We start from the raw sequence: 27,461 nt of genomic DNA, 5'->3' as shown, positions 1-27,461 counted from the left end.
ATTACAATTTATGCTTTGATCGTGATGTCCATTTAATAATTTCGTATATAAAAGACTTTATAACCTAAAAAATTTTATACGAAAAAGTGTGGAATTTTGATAGACTTGGTAAAATAATTTTTCTGGTTTCTAGAGTCTCTATTTTATGTAACAATATTTATTTTATGCACATGAAATTGAGTCTCGTGACTTGTATAATAGTTAAACTTTTAACCATTTTTAAATCTAACCTTTGGTCTATTAAAATTAATTTTGGAATGTATTACAGTAATTTCAATGGCGGCGCAGAGTCGCCATTCGAGTGCTAAGAGTTAATATTATTTTTTAATATTTAATAATATTCAATTTAATTTTCTCCAGATCGAAATAAAAATAAGTTCTTCTGTCATCAAAGCTTAGACACAAAAATAGAGTCGATAAAAGGAAGAAAAATTGTCTGATGCTATTATCAAAAATATTAAGGATAATTATATTATAAGGATAATATTTAATATAAATATCATTGGAAAAAGGATTTGAAAACAGGAATATAGGATAATTATATTATAAGGATAATATTTAATATAAATATCATTGGAAAAAGGATTTGAAAACGGGAACAGGAGCTGCGATGAACTCGTACCGCATAACCTCTAATAATCGTTCCTCCTCGTACAATCGTCAGGGGGAAGTTTCTGCGGAGACCAATACCCCGTGCGTGTCTTGCGATCTATGGGGTGGTGTCTTCGGGGCCGGGTCTGTTCGGGTCGCGGTTACCACGGTCTCTAACTACGCGGAGCAAGTTCGAGATGTTTGCTCCCTTTGTCCCCGGACCCTTCCGCGTCAGAAGACTCGCGTTAATGGCGAACCCTTGTATCTCGGGGAACACCCTTAAAACGGGAGCATCTGGCCAGAGAAACCGCCCCCCGCCGGTCGCCATTAGTCCGAGGACCACTCGCCGTCGGCTCGATAATTACGTTTTTTTCCACCCCCCCCTCCTTCCACCCTCCCCGGTCGTTCTTTCGCCTCGATTTCGTCTCGACGCGATTAATTTCCACCTGATCGTCTCCTCCGCGGACTACCCTAGAGATCCCCGTTCATTCCTTTCTACCGACGGGACGGTTCTGTCACGGTCACCCGAATTCCACCCTCTCCCTTTGCCCCTCGCGACTTCGGACTAGGGCGAGAGCGCATTCTTTGCTTTCTCCGGGGAGGCTTTCGTTGCCTTTGGATACCTTTGATTCAGCTTTCTGAATAAGCTACGGTTGTGTCGAGCGAAGCGGAGTTGTTCTGTTCGACGAGATGCTGCCGATGATGGGGCAGTTTTATGGCTGACCGTTTCGATGGGTGTATTTTAGTATTTAGCCGGATCGATGGATTTATTGTTTGCATTGTAGATCGTGGAGGAAGAGTTGTTGTCCCTGAGGATTGTTTTCGTCTTTGTTGTAGATCTTTTGAAATACTTGATGTTTAGGATTGGTCTGGTGAATGGTTTCAGTAGACTTAACCCTTTGGCTAGTCTTTGGCACGGTCGTAGCTTTTCGTTAGACATGCATTTTTGAGGAAGTATACTAAAATATTCAAAATATTGAATTCTGTTACATTAAATCAACACTACTTAAAGTGAAAAAATAATATTAAGCTTTTTTACAATATATAACATAAATATCACACAATATATAATTAATCAAATTTAATAATAAACGGGGGCGAAATTTGATCTTGACGCCTATTGGCGCCTACATAAATTAAGAATTAAGAATCTAAATTTAAATTTAAAATTAATTAAGAATTAAGAATCTAAATTTAAATTTAAAATAAATTAAGAATTAAAAATTTAAATTTAAATTCAAAATAGAATAAAAATTCATATTTAAATTTAAAATAAACTAAAAATTTATTTGTACGTGCGTTAGTCTAATTGGGAAATAAAAGTGTCGCAGTAGAACGTAGACCCGCAATAATAGATACATTCGCTGCGATCTTATGGTTCGATCGACCCATAAGAAATAAAAATTCATTCGGACGTAATTGTCGATCGTCGGCAATCGAATCGTGTTGAAGAAAACCTGATAACAGAGAAAGTCCTCGTTATAATTTCGCGGGCCGTAATTTAAAAAAAAAAAAAAACGGGAACGCGGGATCCAGATGTGGGTGAAGGAAGCCCGGTATTGCGCGACGAAATTCTTCGGGATCGTTTTCGGTGTGTCGCCGCGAGACGAAAGTTCTCTCTGTTATTGCCTGGGTATTTTTAGTCGGGCGAGGATTATGTAAAAAGCTAATTAAACGGCGCTCAACTTTTAAACGAAAATCCGTTTTCATACATAGCCTGACATAACCTGATGAAACATAATAAAATAAAATATAATTTTCAAATAATTGTAGGTTGCCGTCTACTGGTCTATGACATCTTCAAATCAATTATCCTCATCTTAAAATACATTTGAACTCTTTCGTTACGGACTATAGTCAGCATAATACAATACTACATATATAAATGTAATATACATAATTCGATATTATTCGAAATAGTAATGAAAGAAAATGCAATAAAATACAGTACTATATTATATTATATAATATTATAAATTTGAAAAATAATTATCTAGAATTAAAAGAACAAGAATCAATTATTTTCTATAATATAAAAATGACGAATTTCCATCATCCGGACGAATATGTATTAAGAGGTTAGGATCTAGAATACGATGCAATACAATACAATACAATACAATACAGTATTATATTATATAATGTACAATAATATAATATCATAAATTAATAAATTAATAATCTGTAGAAATTCTAAAAATCAAAACCTAGAATTAAAAGAACAAAAATCAATTACTTTCTATAATATAAAAACGATGAATTTCCATCATGCGGACGAATATCTATTAAGAGGTTAGGATCTAGAATACAATACAATACAATACAGTATTATATTATATAATGTACAATAATATAATATTATAAATTAATAAATTAATAATCTGTAGAAATTCTAAAAATCAAAACCTAGAATTAAAAGAACAAGAATCAATTATTTTCTATAATATAGAAACGATGAATTTTCGTCATGCGGACGAATATGTGTTAAGGGGTTGAGTTTTTCGCTTGAATATTTTTCGAGCTATCTTTCTCAAAGTTTCCATAAAAGAACAGATTTGTCCTCCGCGCCCTGCGCAGAAAGTGACGTGCGCGAGCCACGGATATGAATATCGACGACCGATCGAAAATCTGAAATTCAATGTACACAGCCCTTCCGCGTACCGCCGCCGTGTATTACGCGCGCGTGTAAACGGGCCGCGCGGCTTATCGAGCGACCCAGCGTTCGCGAAATCCTATTAGCTTGTTGATGGAGGCCGGGACAAATTAGAAGAGACGAAAACGGTTCCCAAGAAGTAACAGAACAGGCGGAGGGGGGGGGGGGGGGGCTCTCGTTGAAATTCCTGCGGAAGGGTTGAACAACACAAAGGGAAGCGATCGTTCCCGATCCTCTTTCGCCGCGCGTTAACGAGCCGACAATCTCGGCTCGCGTGCGCGCCTCAACTAGCTCCATCCTGTTCGCGGGCGGGAACACGGAAGAAAATCAGCGCGCGCTCGCGCGGCCGCGATGGAGGAAAAAAGGAGGAGAAAAGAGGGAAGAAAACGGGAACGTGGCGAGGGGAACAACAACGTTCGAAGCGAATCGTGGAAATGGAAGGACCGCGACGCGGTTCGAGGTATGAGAATTACGTGACCCTCGGCAGCCGCCCTAATTAAAAGCCTTTAATTAGCGGTAATAAGCGAGCTTGCGTTTCGAGCGGTACGCGGAGGTTGCGTAACGAACGTCTTGTCGATAAGCCTCTCTCTCTCTCTCTCTCTCTCGCGCGCGCGCGCGCTAAGAATTATTATAATTCTCCGCGGGGAGGCGGGCGCGTGCAATCGGTTGGAAGATCGGAGAGCGGTGATCTTATCCGCCCCTAAGACTTTTTGAGAACGCGAAATATAGCTGCGTTGTTTGCCTGGCGTAATATGATTGTTATTCGACACGATTGTTCTATGAAGTGACTTTTTTTATTTAAACTATGATATTTGATAGGGTATTTTTGTTAATTGTGCTTGTATTTAATTTACTTGGTCTGTAAAATAGATCGTGGTTTTTTTTATATAAATTACGATATTTGATAAGGTGTTTCTTTGTAAATTGCGTTTTTATTTAATTTGTTTGATCTGTAAAGTAAATTCTGATTTCTTTACATAAATTACGATATTTGATGGGGTGTTTCTGTAAATTGTAATTTTATCTAATTTACTTGGTCTTTCTTTCTGCGAAGACATCTTTCGCAGTCACGTTTGCGATTTTCAAATTGTTTTTCATATTTCAGTAGCAATGACAATTTTCAAGTTTCCTAAAATTGCCATAAAACAACCCTAAAGGTACTAGAAAACTGCTGAAGAAGTACCATAGGAAGTAGAAGTACTAACGCTGCCGCAAATTACCCGAAAGCAAACCTTAACCTAACCTAAAAGTACCATAGGAAGTAGAAGTACTAACGCTGCCGCTAAGCTGCCCTAAAACAGACCTAAAGCTAACCTAAAAGTACCCCAAATCTGTGCTAAGGCTACTCTACAATTTTTCTCTTTTTTTATCTTCTTAAGTGGCACACTATATCATTTATATTAAAATATAGAAGAATATTGAATTCTGACTAAAAAAGTATTCACTTTCGTAATCCCTAAATCTAATACCTACCAAATAATTTTGCTTAACTTTTTGCAAATTTTCGATCGCAGAAATTCGTGATAAAATTAATACTCCAAATTACTGTTACGTAAAAAAAATGTTCAAAAAATTAAGTTTAACGCTAATAAAGATCACTACTGTTTCACTTAAAATTAGATATAGTATGTTCATATATTATTAATAATTTGAAGGAGGTGCACGAGTCGCGTGTATCACCCTGTATCTAAAAAACGTCTAATCTGTGCTAAAATTGCAATTAATCAGAAAATCCTAACAAAATTCGCGTCGTTGAATATTCAAAAAATAACTTCGCTTTAAAGCACATATATTACGACACTTTCAGAAGCGATCGAGTATATAATGTTGTTCAATAAAATTCAAGCTGTCGCGACAGTGTCTTTAGCAATCGTTCTAGCAACAAAGCCATCATTGAAATACGACTCACGAACCGCCGACGACAATAACACCTTCATCCGGCTCTGAACTCGGCATCGGCCGATTATGAAATAACAATAAATCTTTTTCAATAAATTCCACGGAACTTTTATTGCAAAACGAAGACGTTAAATTCCGATTTCACTTTCGTCGTTCTCTTTGATAAGAAAGGTGCAACGCTGGTTTCGACGTGATCTGCCACGTGCATCGGCGGCACAATGTTGCAACCGCGTCGACGAAGCAAACTACGTAGCCCGTAAACCACTTGGTCGTAAAAACTCGAAGCAAACGAACGGTTCGGGCTTTAACAGGTTACCGGCGTGGACGGGCGAAACGTTCCGCCTAGTAAATTAATCGCGTGCCCCGTCGCGATTAAAGGCCGCCCTTTGTGATGCTAATTACCATTCAATTAAACCCCGGAGTCCCCGGACCCGGGGTCGAATTAGCTTTCAGACGGCGCCGATTCGTGAAACTTACTTTCTGCGGGAAATTTCGAGCGAATTGCGGCGTATAGCCGCTGGCCGTCCCCTAAGTTCCTCCGCTTTTCGCCTTCGGTCTTATCTCGAGCGAAAAAAAAAATACGGTCGCCGTTCGACCCACCCCTCGGCTACGCCTCTTCGTGTTCCTAATCAGAGTGGCCTCTCGAAACTTGCCCCCACCACCCTCTCCCCCGTGTCCGCGTCTTTTGTCGGCTCGCCGGCAATCACGGCCTTTGACATCCATTTTTGCCGCAGAACTGGGGAACGGATCCTTTATCCGCCCTCTTTGAAACTTTTTTTTTCAGCATCGATACTATCATCGCTTTTGATTAACATTAATTCGGTTGTTTGGTTAAAGATACCTTCTTTAGCTAAGGAGGTTATAATTAACCCTTAGCACTTGAATGACGACTCTCAGGCATCATTAATATTGTTCTTTCACCCGTTAAAATAATTTTTATAGCAACAATGTTCAATTTTAGAAAAATTGTTAAATATGCCACTGTTAGTATGAATCATGAGAATTAATTTGGTATATATGAAATATGCTTCGTTGCTTAAAATGAAAATATTATGAGACAGAAAAATTATTATAGATTTAGAGCTAAAATGGCCACGAGTGCAAAGGGTTAAGCTATTGCAACCCACGGTAGAGGTTAAGGTTGGCGATTCTGACTTGTTTCGATTTCAACACCAATCGATTTCTTTGGTCGGTGATCAAATAAATCGCGATTTAATTGATTAAATATCGTTTAAACCTGGGCGCGGAATTAACCGGCACGAAATAAGACTCCCGCAAGGGGCACGCCTCCTGGCTTTCGACATCTTGCAATATTCTATCCGAAATATTTCAAAATGACATTTTTCCCCTTTTACTAATTATTTCTGTGATAAAATACAGTCGATTTCGCACGGATATATTGTTACATAAAACCAGTTCCACGAAATTATTATAACAAATAAATATTATTTGTTATAATTGTTTCCGATAAGTAATTTAATCACGTAAATTTTCCATGTGCATACAAGTTATCAAGAGATACTAAACGCATTTTGTAAATTTAATAAAAAGATATTCCAGTTATTATACAGTCGCTCTAACATTTACAGAAAAATTCAAGCCATTCAGTTTCAAAAAAGTTGCACCATTTTAATTTCTGACCAATTCTGAACATTTATTTTTATCGCAATATATTCGAGTAAAATGAATTCGACTATGACTTTTCGAATGCGAAAGAGTTCTATGATAAATGTGAACTTTTTAATTTTATTTTAATAATTTAAATTGCTTCAATTATGTGGGGATTTTAGAGTCTAATTGTGAGCGACGAACGTGTTAATTACGAGCTAAAATTGTTCTTGTATTTACAAAACACTTTCACCTTATCCTATCGTCCCATCTCGGATTGAAAAACCGTGAAATGGTCCGAACGAGACTCTCCCGACGGCCTTCGGTAAAATTCTCCGCGGGACGGTGTTAGCGCCGAACCAATTTACGTAACGCGGCCCGACGAAAGTACTTTTTCTCGTCGCGACGGCGTCCGCGCTGTTTTTCCCGTGCGAGAGCACGGTCCGTTTAGTTGCGTAACGAGATCTCCCGATTTGTTGCCGCGCGCGCGCGAACCACCCGACGCGGGAGACGAAAAAGGGTCGGGGGCCTCCCGAGATACCGTTCGCGCTCTTCCGGCAAGATATGACTCACGAACTCGTTTACACGCGTATCGCGCGCGGGTCGAACCGTTTAATCTTACCGATTCCCGTTCCCGACGATAGTCGGCGAAAGAAAACAAAGAAAGTCGCGTTACCGGTTCAACGCGAACCTTTCCGACTACACTTCCGACTCGGTCGGCTTCCTTCCACCCTGAAGAAGACGCCGATCAGCGCTGCGAACTCGGCCCGCGCGTATTTCATTAGTCTAATTGCGGGTTTATTCGGCCGGTTTATGGGATCGTTGGCAACCGCGTGAACAGAACTTCCTCTTTCGGCTCTGAACGCGACTTTCCGACGCATTAGTCATTTATTTATACCGTCGATGTGTTATTAGGGTCGCCTTTTGTTTCCCGAGCTTGGGCAATGGTTAACCCTTTGCGCTCTCAGGCAGAAATTTCTCAGCTTGATCAGACACCGAAATTGTTCCGTCACGTTGCAAAATCATTTTTAAATCAATAATATTTAGATTCAGGAAATTGTTAAAATTGATACTGTTGTACCAATCGCAAGAATTAAAAATTATTATTATAGATATCGCCAAAGCTTAGATCGAGATATTTGTTGATAGTGTAATTGTTATTTCAGTCACGAAAATTAGTAAAAAATTAGTAGAGAAAATTAGTAAATTAGTAAATCATAATTAGTAAATAAAATTTATATTATATTATGTTATAAATTAAACATATATATATTGCCTCAGAGTCGTCACTCGACTGCAAAGGGTTAATCTTCATCTCCAATTCCATCGTCGGAATAAGCCATTGCTCAACCATGTTCCTAGATAGCAAGGTGCTAATTAACATACATATCGAAGAAGGTGTCGCCTAAACCGTGCGACATCTACTCTCGAAATTGGTCAGGTATTGCGCTGCTCCGAGTCCGATGACGCAAGAAGAAGGCATGCGGAATCGTTCGTGAACACGGATGTCGCTCGACTGAGAACATAAAAGGCGTGGATTGGCCAATCCAATTTGATTAATTAATTAATTAAGTGGTTGCGGGTCGTGGAAAGCCTCGGGTCGCGGATTAATTATGAAATCTCGTCCTGGCCGTGATCCTTGTCCTCGCGCGCGTGAATTTCCGCGAAGCACCGAGTTTTCTGCCACGGAAAGGACCGGAAACGACCGAGAGAAAAAGACGACGATTTCGATTCGTATCGCCGCGCCGTTCCTTCTTTTATTATTTTTTTTTCTACGTCTCACGCGGCACTGGAAATGACTATAATACGGGCCGCACGCTCGCACACAGCCACCCGCATAATCGTATCCGTTTCCTGAGTCCCGAGCGCGCCTGCGGCCATTTCACGATAAACAAAACTGAAATCGTAACGCTACTCAAAATAATCGTCGCACGAGGTTTTACACGCGAGCGCGACCGCTTTTCACGCAGATTTTTCGTCAGGATTTATTCTACTGTATAGTTCAATTTTTTCATAAATTCCCACGAGTTCCCTTTTTTCTATTGTAATTTTAAGGGATTTCTTATACATATGTAATTTGTTTAATTTCGTTTCAGTTTGGTAGAACATACTGTGCCGTCCAATATTTATATATATTATAGAATAATAATATTAATAATAATCAATAATAACAAGGACAGTAATAAATAATAATAACAGCGATAGTACATAATAATAGTAACACTAATAATACTGAATAAAATTGTGACAAAGAATTTTTTAATTATACGTTAATTTTTCTATTCACGTTTTTAATTACCATTTTAATTTACCCAACGATTGTTTAATAATCCAGAATTAATTTGAATTTATCTTATCTTTAACATACTATATCTTGAATACACTGCTCATAAAACATATTTAGTTCAACGATTTTTGACGTCATTTATCGATTTATAATAATTTATAATCTAAACAATGTAACTATAATTTAGTCAAAGATGTATTGAATCGTAGATTACACTAACAAAGCGACTCCTTGAAATCGATAAATAAAAGTAATCGGTGAAATTAAAATAATTTATAAAATTACTGGTCGCGAGATAAAATAGTTGAAATAATAATCGTTATCGTCGTCGTTAAAAGGAAATCTCGTATTTTCAATTTATTTATGTTAGACGAGAGATCTATTATGCGAGCACGCATTTATGTTAGTCACGTATTTACGCGAGGTTAATATTTATTATGTGCTCATTTATTTGCGTTAAGCGGGAGGGGGCCACGCTGCTCGTCGAGGTACTCTGATCGCATTAGCGAACATCACGGAATCCTTGCATATTACGACCAATCAATGACGCTTAACTCAAATAGAGGGGATTGAACCGGGGAGAACAAAGGTGGATCGTAATGAAGCCTGACACCGGGGCAATTAGCGCGGCCGGATCGTTTTTTGATTTAATTGCCGCCGAATGTCGAGCGGTAACGTTATTATGCCGAGCTTTTATCATTTCCTGAAACGAATCCGAAGGGTTCGCTTTGATATATCGCGCCTTGAAATTTCAACGGAGACCGAAGCATACGCTCTCTCCACCTAATTCTGTTCTTTAACTTGTAAACTATCGAACAAATTGAAATTAATTATTCTCGAAATTTTTCTATCACTGTCACTGATATTGCGAAAATGTTACTATGAGATATTTTTTTAATAATCTTCTTTGTTCGTGCGTATTTTTCAAATTTTATTCATAGTCGCTTCAACTTCTTATTTTTTTTGCAACCCTCATTTTTTACTATTTTATTATTTTAAAATTGTAATAGATAATTAGATAGGCTGCGTTATTCCACGCGTTTTCATGCGTTCTATAAACTTGCACGTAACATAGATAAACAAAGATCCGCCGTCAGCTGATTATATAAACGGTTAGATCACTTCAGGTTACTAAACCGCGTTAGATGATGTCCGTCGTTTTTTTTTCAATGGAGTCAAGGTTATGTTTTTTCAATGAATACTAGGTTATGTTTTTTCAGTGAATACTAGGTTATGTTTTTTGATTGAAGTCCAGGTTATGTTTTTTTTCAATGAAGTCAAGACACAGTCAAGGAACTCGATGTATTAATTAGTGTGACCAATAAATCGTTTCATGGTAAACAGTCGAGACGTGTGTGTATCGAATACTTTTTGTAACGTTTCTGGATTCTGAGACATTGGTAATTATGTGTTCTTATAAAGGTGTGCACATATTAATTAACGTGAACAACTTCGAAGACTGTCTTTACCGTTCCATAAAAGAAAAATAAAGAGTCACAATGTAAACTAATTATCACCATAATTTGAACTCGAATGTCCATTTGTCAAACTTGTTCTCCATTTCCTGTTTGCAAATATCTTTTTTATGCAAAATACTGACTCGACAGCCATTATACAAGTCCAAGCAACTCGGACATGTAATTTCACCAAGGAATTGCGTAATAATAACGAATAACTCTCGGATACGCAACGATTATCCAAAGTAGCAATTTTGTTATTACGATAGAATTTATTATAATATATCGTCAATGGTATCGCGTCGATGCATTGGATCGGGAAATATATTTTCGTGAATTCGTAACACGGTTTCCCGCGCAGGATACGCAGCGCGTATTTCGTTTTGTTCAAGATAAAACGCTGCGCGAGCGTTTACGTCTCAATGATACCGCAATTTCCTTAATTACATATCTGAGCCCCCGGCGAACCGCAGAAACAAAAGACGGATAACGGAAGCAGGCGAATATAATTACTCGCGTCGCGTTGCACTTAATTGGTAATAACGTTCAAACTTGCTAGGCTAGCTCTGCCGCCGCTGCTCGCGAACCTCTGTTCCCACAATCTATATTTTGTTATGGTATCGGAAGTCGGCCTGCAAACACGATGCTTGTAATCCTTCGCGTTTATCGTGTAGTCCTTAAACCCTCGTATCCTGGACTTTTAACGAGAGTCGACGAGGTACGCTAAGAAAAGGTATCGTTGTCTATAGCGCGTTGTTCTTTGAGGTTATTTCGCGAATATTGACGTTATTTCGTTCTATTATTCAGTTTATTTATGTTTTCCAACTTTTCGAAACTTTTTGGGTTCGGAAGGATCAGAAATAGTGGCATGTAATGTAATATACTATTATAATATTATAGTAGTATAATATAATATAGCAAAAAATGTCTGTCTTCAAAAACTATATTTTCAAATACTACACTTTTTTTTCAAAAACTACTACTTTTTTTCAATATTACTATATTTTCAAAAACTATAACTTCAAAACTATTTTTTGCTATATTATATTATACTAGTGATTTATTGATAAATAAATTCGTAATATAATATAGCAAAAAATGACTGTCTTCAAAAACTAGTTATTTTATCTGGTTCTGTATTTCTAAAGTTAAAAAAATTAAAATCGTGCTAAATATTAAGTGGGAATTTACGATTTGATTTTGTGGAACTTTGATAATTTCTAGAAAATGATTCGAAGAAAATATTAATTGACTAATTGTTATATAATTTTATTTTGCCAAATCTATATTTTTCTACACGTTGAATTATACTATATCAATTGTTATCTTTTGCATAAAGCAAATTAACTTGAACATTTCTTATTTAAATAAATTCTCTGTATCGCATATTTTATTATTTGGCGAATTATTTCTTTCGTCGTAATCAAATGAAAATGAATTTCATCAAACAAAGATGAACGAAATAATTTAATTAACACTTCCGTGACCTCGAACAGAATTAACATCATTTTTATTTCCAAAGGATCGAAATGAATTGTTTCGGTCGCTTCCTATTTCCATTACAGATAATATTTACCCAAGTTCCGATCCGAATAACATAGCAGCTGGTCGCGCAAGATCGGGACCCGAACGCGAACGCCTCCGCCGCGGTCTCTCGTTTATTAATAAACAGCTGGAGCTTCGCTCGTCCGTTTCGTTCCTTCCGTTCCTTCCTTTTTTCTTTTAATGAAGACATACTCACGGCAACGTACCGAACGTACACTCGGTATATTTTAGTTGCATGATTCAGCGGGCCGGCGAAACTCGCGCCTCCGCGTCTCTTCTTTCTCTCCCCCTGTATTTTTAATGTACGCGCGGCGTTATCCGCATTGAATCTTGTTACGGCCACGGCAACCGGGAGAATCGCCTCGTCGAAATTTCGGGCAACAATCGCCGCGTAATTCTGTCACCGTTCCGGATTGTTAATCTTTTTAGTTTCGGCGGAGGTCAGCTATATCACCGCTAAATCAGCACGCAGGATTTGTTTATACATGGACTTCTGATTATTATTACTATTATTATTATTATTATTATTATTATTATTGCTATTGTCATTGTTATTATTGTTATTGCCACGCAGGATTTGTTTATCCGACCATGGACTTCTGATTATTATTACTGTTATTATTATTATTGTTATTGTCATTATTATTGTCGTTGTTGTAATATTCAAGAAGAAAAATGGTTTGTTGATAAATGGTCAGTAATGGCGTTGATATGTGAAACTTGCAGGAAGTACAGTCTGTTAGAGAAGTTTACGTCTTCTAAAATTCCAGATATTTGAAACGATGGAATAAAAAGATTTGGGTCTTTCTACAGGCATTTATTTGTTTATTTGTTATGTGTGCCGTTTGAAATTAGATATTTAGGTGTTGGTATCCGAAATTTGGTTGTTAGGCATTATTCTATGGAATTATACAATTTGGTATAATCAGTTTGTATTATACAGTTTGGTATAATCACTTGAGTTTGTACAGTTTGGTATAATCACTTGATATACAGTTTGGTCTAATCACTTAATATTATACAGTTTGGTATAATCGCTTAATATTATACAGTTTGGTATTATCGCCTGATTATTACCGAAATTAAACTTTATCAAATATAATAATTGCAAAATAGCAATAACAGAGGAAAGAAATTAGTAGAAAGAATAAATAGTAAAACAATTAAAAAGCAGCAATGATAGAGAAGATACTTTGTTAAACAACTGAAAAGTAGTAACAATAGAAAAACATTAATTAGTACAATACTTATAAAGTGTACAATAAATAATTAAAGACGATATACTTCGACGAAAATGTGTCGGAAATAAGATTAAAATAAAAATAAACGCAATAATCAATAAAATCACTAGAAGATGGTAGAAAAAATTATTAAAGACGATATAATACGAGAAAAACGTATCGAAAATGCGATTAAAATAACAATAAAAGAAGTAATTATTAAAACCATTAGAAATTACTGCAATAAATAATTAAATACGATACAATTCGAGTGAAACGTCTGAAAAATAAGACTAACGAAGATAAGAATTCGAATCGCGTTAATAAATGAAACGAACCTATTCGCGCGTGCAAGCACCGCGTTCATCCACGCCCAATAAATCCGCGTCCGCGTGCAAATATTTATATCGCAACGGGTCGATGCTCTTTTTACCGAATCGTTATCTACCCATTCAGCGGCCTCTGCGCCGCGGGCGTGCAACACGCGCGAAATATTCGCCATTGTATCTCCGGCGATGGAACACGGCCAGAAGCGTAGGTCCCAATCTAGGAGAGTTAACAGCCGCGGAACAACAAATTATTACTGTTTACGGTCGAGTAGGCCGCCTTGTGTGCGCGCAACGCCCGGGCTCCGTGAAAGTCCGAGCAGGCTCTAAGGGCACGCACGGGCACTGTCTGGTGGGTCTGGTGGCGCATGGCGGCGGTGCTGGTGGCGATGCTCGGTGGTGGTGGTGATGAAGAGGAGGTTGATGGCGATGATGATGTTAATGCCGCAACCAGTGGTGCTGGAGTCTTTCTCTCTGGTCGTCGTCCTCTTGACGCCCGGTGTCTTCGCTAAATTCGTGCTGATCGACGCGCCATTCATCGCCGCGTTTTCATGAACGATCGTCGGTTTAATCAACAATCGTCGATTTAATCAACAATCGTCGCTTGAATTAACAATCGTCGGTTTAATTAACAATCGTCGCTTTAATTATCGATCGTCGGTTTAATTAACAATCGTAGCTTTAATTAACAATCGTCGCCTTCGACGATTCATCGCGTTCAAGTGATCTGTGAACTCACCTCCCACCGATCGTCGTTTGTTTATCTCGCGGACCATTCACCGAACTGTCGCGAGTGGATCTGGATCAAGGACTGTCCGCCATCTTTGTCCACAACCCGATTTGGACAATCAACGACGAGACAATTTTTTAATAGAACAATGAAGGATGGAAATTGATTTAAGAACAAACGGTATTTAACGGAACGGTGGAGTAATTGTTTGTTGCGAGAGTGATAAAATTGACTTAGTGAAATAACGTGGGGGTTGGAGATTGATATTACTAAATACGAGATTTAATGGAATAACGAAAGAATTTTGTGGGAATTAAGAATTTACATTGGAAAATTAATTGATTGTCGAGGGTTCGAGTATTTAATGTAGAAAAATTTGCATTTGGTGGAACAATAATAGGAATAAATATTGTAAGAGTTAAAATTTGATTTATGGAATATTTAAATATCAAGAATATTAGATTTAGATTTGCAATATAGAGTTTTAGAAATTGGTCACTGTTTTCTATAATTATTTTCGAGGATATTAAACATTCCAAAAATATATACATTTTATCAAATAAAATCCAATCTTGCAAAAACCTTGTGTGACCAACATGACCAGGTTAAGGAATTAACAATAAATTTTATAAGGTTATGTTCAATTGAAATTGAATCCTGTAACTCGTATAACAGCAGTTATCCTTTTAATAATTTCTGAAATTCAATTTTTCATAACAATAAAATTATTTCGGAACGCGCTGCAACAATTTTAGTGGTGACTCAGAGTCACCGCTCGAGTGCAAAGGATTAATATTCCATAAACAAATTCACCGATTTGCTTCTCGCGTGTCGCACAGCCGTTCGAAGAAAAGCAATAACCAAAAAAGAGACAGCTGGGATCGCGCTCGAAGCCGATCTCGAATGCATAAAGAGCATCGACTGTTCGAGCAATTATCCATTGGAAAGACAATGAAGAAACCGTGTCGAGAGACGAGGAAGAATGTGGATCGCAAACAAGACTCTTTGTTTACGTTGCAGACGGCGGCGGTGCAGAGAGGCACCTGAACGTTTTCGAGGGCAAGGACTGGCGGTTCAGTGTCTCGATGTCCGTGGTCGGGCGAAGTCGTTGATCGTCGTGTCGCGGAGTGTGTGTGTGTGTGTGTATGTGTCCTCTGTGTCCCCTGTTGTGTGTCCCTTGTTTGAACAACGTGGACGAGCGCGCGCGCACCGCGAACGGGCACGTGCAAAAGAAACGTTTTCCACCCTTCGGGTAACGCGAGGGTTCCTTTCGGGTCTCTTTGTGCAGTTACCCGGCGACACGTGGCCCACCAGAAGGATTTAACGGACCGCCGCTTTTGGAATTTTTTATAATTCATCGGCACCGGTTCGAAACTTTACGGAACGAGGAGCGCTTCCGCTTGACACGTGTCCGGCAGGCGAGCGCTGCATCGGTAATTACTTTGTTCTTCGCAATCTATTTTTTCTAGCCGTTTGACGGAATTTTCGGCTCTATTTTATTCTTCGATTATATTTAATTTTTCGATTATTTTCTGATGTAAATTTATTCTCTGATTTTTCTTGTTGTCGAAATGAAATTGGTAATTGGTTCTGAAATGTTTAAAAACATGGAAGAATAAAAGGTTTGAAATAACGAAATAGAAGACAAAATACTTGCAGTATTATTTAAATAACATTTGAAAGGTATAAACTCTGTCTCGTACAATTCGAATGTGATTATAGCAATAAGTTGAGAATTTAGTATCATTAATATAAAGAAGTTTGTAACAGGTAAATCAGAAAGTTTGAAAAATGTAGAACAGAGTTTTTATTGTATTCTAGAGGTAGAGCTACGACAAAGGAAAAGAAGTAGAGACACGATAGACCTGATAAACATTCATTCCTCCTGGTAAACATGATCACCATAAAAACTTGAGAACGTATCGAAATGACAACAACTCGCGCACAGCTGATGAAGAAGGCACAATACATATTGCTGATGAATCGATCACAAATAATATATTATAACAAGAATATTATCATTTCCATGAGAATATCTAATGATTAACTTTTTCTGTAATAAAAAAACAAAAAATAGAAAACTGAATTTAACTTTATTACTTTTTTCATTTGCCAACTAGATTAACTCCTTCAATTGCATAAAAATGGTAACTAATTTCGTTAGAGTAATTAAATTATTAAAATTGTAAGTAAAATGAATTGTTAAATAATTTTCATATAATACAAGCAGAGCTCGATACTAAAAGAACAGAGTCTTGAAAGTACCATAATAAAGAACGTGCTAGCGTGTGCCTAACCTTGACCCACGTATTTTCCGATAAATCCATAAAAATAGAATATAAAAATAAAAAGTCTGCGTAAACAACCGTAATCCGAGTATCATTTTATTTTATAAAACTGCTTCGTATCCTTGCATACACTCATGGTCGGCGACGTGCCCTTACATTGACATCTTAATAATAGCTTAGAACGCAGTAACCCTTTTTAAAACTTTTAAACAATACAAGTGTGAGATTCAAATGCTTCAACTTAAGCACTCTCTATTTTCTGTAATTTATTATATAAGTTTATTTTGTACAAATGATTATATAAATTTATTTTGTACAATTTATTATATTTTATTTATTTACATACACTCCTTGCATTTTAGCTTAAGGATCTATAACGATACCGTACTGTACAACTTAAAAATATTGTAACTTATTACAATTTATTATACAAGTTCATTTTGTTTATTTTCTATTCATTAGATACTTCTTAACATATATTTGTCCAATAATTTCTGACCGATCTTGAAAATTCATTTTTGTTCTAATATATTTGAACAAATTAAATTTGACTTGACGGAACTTTCTAGTTTTGCTTTAATTAATTAAATTGTTTTAACTATATTGGAATTTAAGGTATCGATCATCGGCGCTTAATGTGTTCAATGACTTCGACGGCAAAGGGTTAAATTCCTTGAAACTCGTACCTTAAAATATCTCGATACACGAAAAAACTGAGCTCGCATACGAATAATAAATAATGTTATTTCACAAATAACAGCTGGCACGATTCGAAGGTGCTGTGAGAGGCTCGGTTTTTGCACGTCGCGACGACGAAAGGGAACAATCCTATTCGGCGTGTGCAGGATCTACGCTCGGTGCGTTTACGGAATGCTTCTTGCCCGAACAAAAAAAAAGAAGAAAAGAGACACCGAACGGGCCTCGACGAGGTCCAACTTGAAAATCCTCGCTCGAATTTGTTGACGGTGTACGGTCGATCTCTATCGAGTTATTTATCGCGTCACGGACACTGTTAGCCGCGCTTCCCGTTTCGCGTTCCCACCCGACCAATTACGCTGATTGCTCCCCACTGCACGAAATAATGCATCGCCGCTCCGTCTTCGCTCGGACAGTACCGACTCAGTCTTTTCATAACTATATATATATCTATATACACATCGATACGTTTTACACCTGCTCGTTCTGCGATTTCAATACGCTGAAACCTGTTTTTTCTGCGCCGGATACGGGCGCCGCATAAAAAGCCACAAAAGAACCAGTTCGAACTGCCTTCGAAACTTCGGGACAGGATTGCAAAGAATAGTTTTTGCGATAATGTGAAAAATATCATTTAACCCTTTGCACTCGAGCGGTGACTCGGAGGCACCACTGAAATTATTCTGTTACGTTGCAAAATAAGTTTTTTGTAACAATAATTTCTGTATTTTTGTAACAATAAAAATGTGTTAACTCCTGTCCAGAGAACGTGAAAAGAATTGTCCAGAAAATGGAAAAACAATTGTTCAAAAAAGGGAAAATAATTGTCCAAAAAATGGAGAAAGAATTGTCCAGAAAAGGGAAGAAGAATTGTCCAGAAAATGGAAAAAGTATTGTCCAGAAAATGGAAAAAGAATTGTTCGGTGCGCGAGAAAAAAGAAGATGGCTACCGGCGCCGGAAATCAAAGCTCGTCGTTGTCGCGATCAATTCGCTTTACGGACTGTTAATTCGCGGACACGTGTTTTAACCGGCGACTTTTTGTTACCGCGCGATCATTACGAGCCGCCATAAATTCTCGCGGTGGCCTGTGTTTTTTTTTTCTCGGATCACCGTGTACACGCGCGCGGAGCCGACGAGGGAGAGAATCGCGCGTCCTTTTTAAAGTGCGCGACGGGTCGTGGGGCTTGTTGCTCGCTAACTTATCGCTGCTACCACGCACCAACACGCTCGCCCGACTACTTAGACTTCATCTGTCTCTCCCGGCATCCCGGCTCGCTCCCTCCCTCCTTTCCCTTGGCGCGATAAAGAAAACCGTATTGCCTCAATTTAGACGCTGCTGCTGCTGCTGCTGTTGCTGCAGCACCGTTACGTTTCGTTTCATTAAATGGTAATTTACATCGACGCTTGAGCCGCGACGAGCGCCAAACAGAGTAATCTTGGTCGCGATGGCCAGTGTCCGCCTCGCTGCTTGCAACCCGCTCTACAGTATCGGTCCGCTATATTGCGATATTTGGTATATTTATGGGAAATGCGATAACGCGGTATGCGAAGTCCATTTTCGGATAAATCGGGAGAATTTTTATGTAAATTTAATAGAACGCGTACGATATGGAGAAACGAATAAAATTATTAATTGTTGTTAATAATAATTATTAGTTGTCTTTTGGCAACTGAGCGATTGCAGACTTAGTTACTAGATGGTCTTAGTATATTTTAATAAATCAAAGGTGGAAGTTTGGAGAACGAGGAAATAATATAGGTTATGTATATTTTAATAATACAATGAAATATGTCTGAAATGCGTGAATTGTTCCACGATTTTTAAACTGTGATAGAAATGTATTCTTTTGCTTTGTCAACGTGTTCATAGTAGTTGATATATATATTTTTTTAATATAAATTAAGCAACGATCTTCAGTTATAATATACACGCGTTTCTGTATCGGGTGATTCAATAAATAACGCGCTATCTCGACGCGTCTTTTATTTTAAAAGATGTTGATATCCAAGAATTTTATTTTATTATATTTTAATATTCAAAGTATCCTATTTTCTTCGTCTCAGATTTAAATATTGATAGCTCGCCGAGAAGTTTTCCAAGGTGGATACTTTCGCTCTCCGTCAAAGTTTCTTTCAAAGATTCTTTCGACGTGGCGCGAATCGAAGAAGGGACACGTGTCAAGGTTCGTTTGTAATGTAAATCATACGGGTATGCAGCATGCGGGCAGAGGACCGTTCAGCCAATTTAACCTAATTTTCTCTGATACTTGGCGATCATGATTTTATTGCATCCTTTTACTTCGTTCAGAAAATAAAAATTTCAAGATTTAAATAAAATAGTCAAGATTTAATTATTAAAATAATGATTAAAATAGTCAATTTAAATAAAATAGTTAATAAAAATAGTTAAGATTTAAATAAAACTAAGCTGTTCCTTCTGACAATTCTGTTAATTTAACATGGCTTGTTAGTGGGTAAAATGTTCTTAAATCACGTGGTGTCGTCAATAAATTGACCTTCTCTCAAATGGTCAACACTTTATCGACTACAAACATTTCTACGTTTATTTTATCTATTTTATTTATTTTACTCGCCGCGAAAAAATGCAATACCTAAAAAATTGTGTAATAATAATATTTTGGTATGACGGCAAATTATTGATTGCTATGACAGTGGATTCACAGGCTACTGCTCAGGATAAAAATCCGATTCACAGACCACCGATCGTCAAACCCTTAAAATCGTCCAAAATTCCAAATATTCGAATCCCGTACGCGCGGCAGAGCGACGAGAATCGTCTCGAAAGCTCGCGGATTATTCGATTTGAATTTTCTCCTACATAGAAACCCGCCCCTTCGGTGAGATATCCCTCCGCCTCCTTCGATCGAGCATTGGAATCCGTTAAACGTGCGTTTGCGAGCACAATGACCCGCGCGCGTCTGGGTTTCTTTCGAAACTGCTGCCCCCCCCCCCCCCCCCCCCCCCCACCCCATAACCCACCCACGGATCGCTTCGAATTCGCATTCGAGCCGCTGCCGGCATTGGTCCGCAGCCCGCCCTTCGCGAGCCACGACGAACTTCTAACGAGGCAAAAATGTCGGAGATTACGTCTACGAGAAACGGAGGGATTGATCGACAGTTCTATCGTCCGGGAGAGCTTTTGTTCGACAGAACGAAACCGAACGGCGCCGGGCGCGGAGTGGGGGTTGGCTGGCGCGCTCTCGCCGCGCGAGAGCCTCCTCCGAGGCTTATTACTTTTGACGTTTTTACGTTTTGCCCGTGACACCTGCTCCTCCCTCTGGCTTTATTAAACCCTCGGCGCAGACGTCGTCTTGCATCTACTTTCGGTAGAAGGAAAAACTAAGGGATCGCCGGACGCGGCGGCTATTGTGCCGGAAGAAAGTGCGGGGTCTTGGATTTTGTTAATTCAGGGATACTGACATGTGGTACGTTCAGTTTGCAAAATTATGATTATTAGGTTTCTTTAAATTATGATTATTAGCGTTGAATTTCAACAAATAAGTTGAATGCAAAAATCAATCGAATGGACGGTTTATTTATTGACCACCGAATATGTTTAAGTTCTGAAGGTATGCGATGGTTTATTTTATCTCTTCTGATCGTTATTGTTTTTATTGAATTGATTCGTGTTAGTTACCTGAAATATCTCAAATAGAAACGACGTAATTTATACCTTTCTTTAATTAATAAAAGCATTCACTGCGCGTTATCGAATAAAATTGTTCCTTAACAAAATTTCTTTTACAGATTTCGCCGAAGCTTAGATTTAAAAAATTATTGAAACTGTAATTGTTATATGCGTCACAAGGCTCAATTTCATACGCATAAAATGATGTTGTAAAATGGAATTTGTTATGTAAAATGGAAATACTGGTAGAAAAATTATCACAGATTTACAGTTGATATTTCTTCGAGTGCAAAGGGTTAATGACCTTAGCTTACCAGATTTCTTATGTTTCAATGTGCGACGGAATTTCCTTTTAAAAATATCATACCCTGCGAAAGTATGAAATTTATGTTGAAAACTACCTTTATAATTAGATATAGGATTAATATGTATATTATGTAGATTCCTAGATTGCCTCCATAAACAACGAAAACCGCGTATCAATAACATCCGCAGCGAGATCGTCCGTTTCCCGCGGAAATACCACGAGAAGGTTTCGCGTCCGAAAACAAAGGAGAGCAGCAGACTGTTCCATATATCATTTACAATAATAGAATAGTCGAGTCTCGAACGTACCCCACGAAGCTCTTTGCTCCCGAAGAAGGGCGACCGTTCGCGTCTCCTCCGCGCGGCAATCCCTTTTCGTTTCCTACGCGCTGGTAGAGGCAGAGCCACGATAAATCCGAGCGTACCACGTCACCGTTCCATTTTCTTGTCAAGCCGTTTACGATCGTGACGCGACTCTGCCCTCCAATAACGAAAAATATGAACGTCCTTTCCCGCCCCCCCCTTCCCGCCGCCCCCTCTGTCTTACCGTCGAAACTTCCGCGTCGAATCTCATTCTTAATGGCGGACGCTAAAAGGGCCGAAATTGAATCCTAGACTCTCCGCGCGTATACTCGTTCCGTCGTCGTCGTCGTCGTCGTCGTCGTCGCGAGGGTCGGCCGGGTGACGCGCGCGCGCGCGCCGAGTTTCCAAACTTATTAGAATGGTTCAATTTCCACCCTCCTGACGGGGGAGGAGATTCGCGAATTTTCCTCTCGCCTCATTTCCATGGGGACCCGCCGTAGGGGCGGAGGGCCGGTTTTCATTTTTGTTTTGCCCCGCCGAAAACTTTCGGCCTCCGATGCTAATCGAGCGGTACCACGAAATCTACCCTCGCCGATGATAATACACCTCCGGCGCGCAGGTGCGGCTCGAGATGTTTTAAGGGTTGCCGGTGCGAACTGACGCATATTTCTTGCACGCTCCAATTTTGTTTTAGCGCTTCCGGAGTTGCCATTGAAACGTCTCCGCACCTGGGACACTGACAAGCCTCGGTTACCTGAGGTAATTATTAGACAGGATTTTATACGGTTTTTGAAGAAGATCTGGAAAATGGGACTAGTCAACATTTTATTATGTATGAATGAAATTAGAAAGAATTATTTAGAAGTATAGGACAAATATCTGAACGAATTATATTTTATTATATATGAATAGAATTAAAATAGAATTAAAAATGTTTTAATAGAATTAAAAAGAATTATTTTGAACTATAGGATAAATATCTGAACGAATTATATTTTATTACGTATAAATAGAATTAAAAAGAATTATTTAAACTATAGAATTAAATATCTAAACGAATAAAATTTGATTATGAATGAATAGAATTAAAAAGAATTATGTAAAGTACAGAATAAATATCCGACCGAATGAAAGATACAATATTTATTCATTACAGTATTTATATATTATTATTATTATACTGGAAGTTTTACATCCTCGCGAGTCGCGCACGGGACGCTGTAATAACTTATTCCACAGCAACTCAAGGGTTATTAATACGTCAATTAAACCGAATTGATCGAATCGCCGGTCGTGAATTTAATATCTGTTTAATTATATTTGCTCCGATCCCTCGTCGTTGAACGCGCGCGGAGAGGCAATAATTCGGCGCATTGTTGGCAAGATTTCCATGCAAGAATCTGCCTCCGTCTTGCGGGTAGTCGGGCCGTGGCGGGATGCGCTCCCCCTTCGTGTTCGATCCGCCGTGGTACGATGAATTGAATTTAGAGGCCGAAAGCTCAGTCAAGAAGCATCGAGTGGCTATGGATAAAGGTAAACTACGTTAAACGCGAATTTACCGAAATTCGGTCCGCCGCGTCCCCTAACGGGGTTTCCAAACGCGGAAAATTTCATTTGACGGCAATCGCATGGGCACTTTGTTAGAACAAATGGCTTTATGGCAAATATCGAAAGCGACGCCATCTTTGCTTAAACGAGTTTACGGAAAACGGCGGTTTAATTCTCTCTGTGGCTGAGAGCTGGGCAAATGTTAATGTAAATAAGTATATAAATATATAATATATATATTTTGATATTTTTATATATTTATATATTCACGTTGTTACATTTTTTATTATCCCAAATCTTCATAAAACGTCTGACAAGATATTGTAAGGCAAGGGGTTAATTATAATAATTATAGTACTTAAGCGAGGCGTTTAATTATAATAAATAACCATAGTATAATAGAAAGCCCATATTATAGTAAATGTCTCAATTTATCTTCAATTAAACACCGTTAACCTATGTAGACCTATATAACCTATATGTATAAAGACTATACCATATTTTTCCAATTTCCTTTCACCCCGTATTTTCGATTTTATAAAATTACAAAATAAAAATTCTTCGCCAGGCCACCCGTTACATTTATAAACAGTCGCCTCATAATTTGAAGGAAATTTATGGCAGGCTTCGAAAATTTATAACGCTCGAAATTCGCGGCGGACAATCGAAATTTCACGACTTTAATCAAGCCATCGGCCATTCGCGCGTTCGCCTTGACCCCCATGGGTGCCACGGAACGGTCCTGTTATGTCACCGTTGGAATATAAACCGACATTCCGGCCGTAAAAGTCGCACGTGATGTTCACGTTACAGTCCGCGCGGTTTATTTATTTAATTACGCGACGCTGTAGCGCGACACACACGCTCGTCTTTTTATCGCGGACTCCCGGGCGCTCTCTTCTTGCTCCCGGAGGAACCAAAATGGCGGCTCTCGCGACGCGGCGGCGGCTGGGAATTGTTTGTTTCGCGTAAAAAGTATCTGGGCCGCCGCGAGAGCCGGGCTTTTGTGTATTGTCTTTCGAGCATGGCTTTTGCGAAGTATTTGTTTTACGGTCTGGCGCTCTGGCTATTTTAATTACATATTTAGTGGCGTGTCAAGCGTTGCTCTTGTGTTAACTTGGGTCATGCTAGGTTATGTTAGATTACCTTACGTTGCATTAACTAATAATACTATTTATATATTAAAAGTAATAATACTTATAATTACATACTTAGTGGCATGTCAAGCGTTGCTTTTGTGTTAACTTGGATCATGCTAGGTTATGTTAGATTATCTTACGTTGCATTAACTAATAATACTATTTATATTATAATAGTAATAATACTTATAATTATTAGTTACAGTACTAATTATATTAGAATTTACATCAGTCTATATTTAAAATTATGTTATATCACACATCTATAATTTCATACGACCATAAGCGATTCGAAGGAAGATATTCATTACCCTTCATTTTCACCTATATTCACTAATTATCGTCGTCGAAATAACAATCATATTATTTTCATATTATTTTGACCGTGTACCGGTAATTAATTCAATTCACAATCGTAGCAAAATAATGATTAAAACATTATTAAATACACCTGGTGACTCACGTTGCTCCAATTATTCTCGAAGTATAATCTTCGCAAATCACCGTTCTCATCTTCGTTAATACGCGCACGGTGGCAACTGTTCGCCCGATCGCGCGCCGGCTTTTTATCATTCGACGTTTTTCCCTGGCGGATAAACAATAATAACCGTCGCCCCGAGGGACACGCGTTCCCATGGAACGTTTCAGCGTTGCTCCTTCATTGGCGGAGCCGGCAGTCATTGCCCTGATTGGTCTCGATTAAAATCGACTTGCGAAATCGTCGCAAACGATCCTCGCTTGATGACATCAGACAGCTGGCGAGAAAACCCATACGGCCGAGATGTCGCCCCTTCCCCCCCCCCCCCCCCCCCGTTCGCTCCTATGGTCGTCGATGCGACACCAACGTGGTTTGCGCAAGGGCCGTATGAATAATTCACTCGGATTCGCGGGCGGGAGACGGAAACAACGACGGCGGTGGCCATTTATCGAGTCGTCGTACGAGCGGCAGGACATTTTAGAATAATTATGACAGCGATGCGACGTCGCTGCTTATTTTGGATCGCTTGCGCGGTGAAAATAATAATAACGAAATAGTGGGGGCGCGAGAGCGTTCACATTTTTATACGATCGTTCGGTGGGACTTCTTTCGTTTTTGTCGCATTATCGATGAATTAATATCAGTTTAATGTTAATGGAAAAAATAATAAGGGTTTACAATTTTTTCGAAATACAAAATCGAGCATTATTTCAATTATTTAGGACAAATGTTTACCTGAGATGATTATCTTTTCAGTTGAATATTTTATTCGTGCAACGATTATTATAAATAAATTGTTTGAATAATTCTTGATCCGAATAAATTGTTCGAATAAAGATTGTACGAATTGTACGAATAACGATGCGAAAATAGGTTAGAAATAGGTTAGAAATCGGCTCGAAATATTAGCGCAATATTCGATATGTCTAATCAAACAATGATCGTCATTACTCAAAAGAATTTCGTACGAGAAACGAAAATCTCGAATATGACGAACGTTTTTAATCGGTTATTGATAATGATTGCTTAAAAAATTTTGGTTGAGCAAGACCGGAAGACCGCGGCAACGAAATTGCAGTGCAAATGGGTGTATCCGTTGGTATCGTTAATGAACATTTCGAAAATAAAGGCGAGGTAAAGCATCGATAAGCGAATCTCGCTTGAGCTGTCCAATAATGACAAATAACTTTACAAATCGGTGGAAAACTGAATTAATCCGACTTTCGACGCGATAACGACCGATCGCTTGTATCGTTAGCATCAAACGTCATCAAACCACATCGTCGGTCGATTGATCGGTTCGACAATTTTTATTTTATAATTATTTATTCGATGTTTTAATATACGAAGTTGCTTTCGCTGGTAATAATTAAATAAATTCATATATTCGAACGTATATTCGTGTTTAATTATTGATGAAATGATTTTAATGATTTGTTAATTAAACAAAACTATCGAGATATTAATTTCTATTAATATAATTAACTATCGAGATAATAATAGCGGATTTAATATTTTTGTTTATCTTAAAGCAGACCTTAAAGCAGACATAACCTTATCAGAAAGCGAAAAGGAAAAAGAAAAAATTTATATATAGACAAATTTGTTTTATATCATTTTCCAAAGTTTCACTGAGAAATATATGATTTCTAACAATTTACATTGTCTTTATCTAGACCGTATAATTTCTACGGATAATGTGAAAAAATGTCGACCATTTTTACGAACGGCTTCGCAAGAAATTACCAGACGAATAAAGTTAAGATAAAGCAGATTTACTGCGTCCGATACCACGGAAAATGATGACAGATAACGCGATTTCGTTGGTTCCGATCGTTTCTCGCGACAGTCCTTGCGAAAATGGACGATCAGAGGAGCTGCAACGTCGAACACGGTCGCTGAAACGACGCGGACATCAACCGGACGCAGGAAGAGAAAAGAATCTGCTTCCGATGTTCGGTTTCGCGAGTCGCGTCGCGTAAATACTCGCGGCGGGGCTTCCAGAGCTTAATCCCTTAACAGTGGAACTTGTTCGCCGCGCGCTTATGGCGGCGCGCCGATTCGGTGCGCGCCGGATTTGTCGTTTAACCGCGGTGCTTCGGAGATCTCGTTGAAAGTGTAATAAGTGGACGGAAAACCGCGGGCCGGGTATGCATTTGCATAAACCGATTTATGAAAGTGGGATTTAAAAGGATATACACGCGGTGAGTCACTTAGCTCTTTCACCTTAATTTCTCTTGCGAACTGCTCGTTATGCGAAAAAAAGTGTATCGGACGAAAGTTGTCCGGCGGAAAAAGTAGCGTACGCGGCCGCGATTCATTTGTTCTTATTTCCGATTTTTATTCAAATACGAGGTGGGTTGGTTTGATTTTCTTAACCGTAATATATAACGTTTAATCGTGCCATTCTATTTGATATATAAAAATGCATTAGTCGAGTGCAAGTGTGCAGAAGTTAACGATTATATTTTCATGGAAGAACTGTTAATAATATTATTTATTCGAGTTAATTCAGGCATGTAGGCGTTGACACGAATTATAGTAATTTTAATAATGTCAAAAGAGACGCTGAGACAACGTTTCAGGGAATAAAAGGCAGAATATTTAAAAAACAAATATTCTATTAAACAAAAAATTTATTAGGCAAACAGACTACCCTACAGAATATTAACATCGCTTCTTAATTATTAAAGGAAAACAACATTCGCTTGTATTTTAAAATGTAAATATATTTGAA

At 38.3% G+C, this 27,461-nt stretch overlaps 1 protein-coding gene across 3 annotated transcripts in view; it reads left to right on the top strand.

Moving 5' to 3' along the window:
- The window catches only part of Spri (Src homology 2 domain-containing protein sprint), a 268,054-nt gene that overhangs the window by 49,651 nt on the left and 190,942 nt on the right, over nucleotides 1–27,461 (top strand). Inside the window, exon 1 of one of the 3 annotated variants that reach the window (XM_078187232.1) lies at nucleotides 26,913–26,928. The exons of the other annotated variants lie outside the window; for them this stretch is intronic. The gene's annotated coding sequence lies outside the window, so the exon portion shown is untranslated. Of the gene's footprint in view, nucleotides 1–26,912; nucleotides 26,929–27,461 lie in introns of those variants that run through there. 3 annotated transcript variants of the gene reach the window in all.

The sequence above is a fragment of the Augochlora pura genome, chromosome 7, assembly GCF_028453695.1.
Source record: "Augochlora pura isolate Apur16 chromosome 7, APUR_v2.2.1, whole genome shotgun sequence".
Taxonomy (NCBI): Eukaryota; Metazoa; Arthropoda; class Insecta; order Hymenoptera; family Halictidae; genus Augochlora; species Augochlora pura.
The sequence above is the reverse complement of the archived record's forward strand: the minus strand, read 5'-3'. Positions and strand labels throughout refer to the sequence as shown.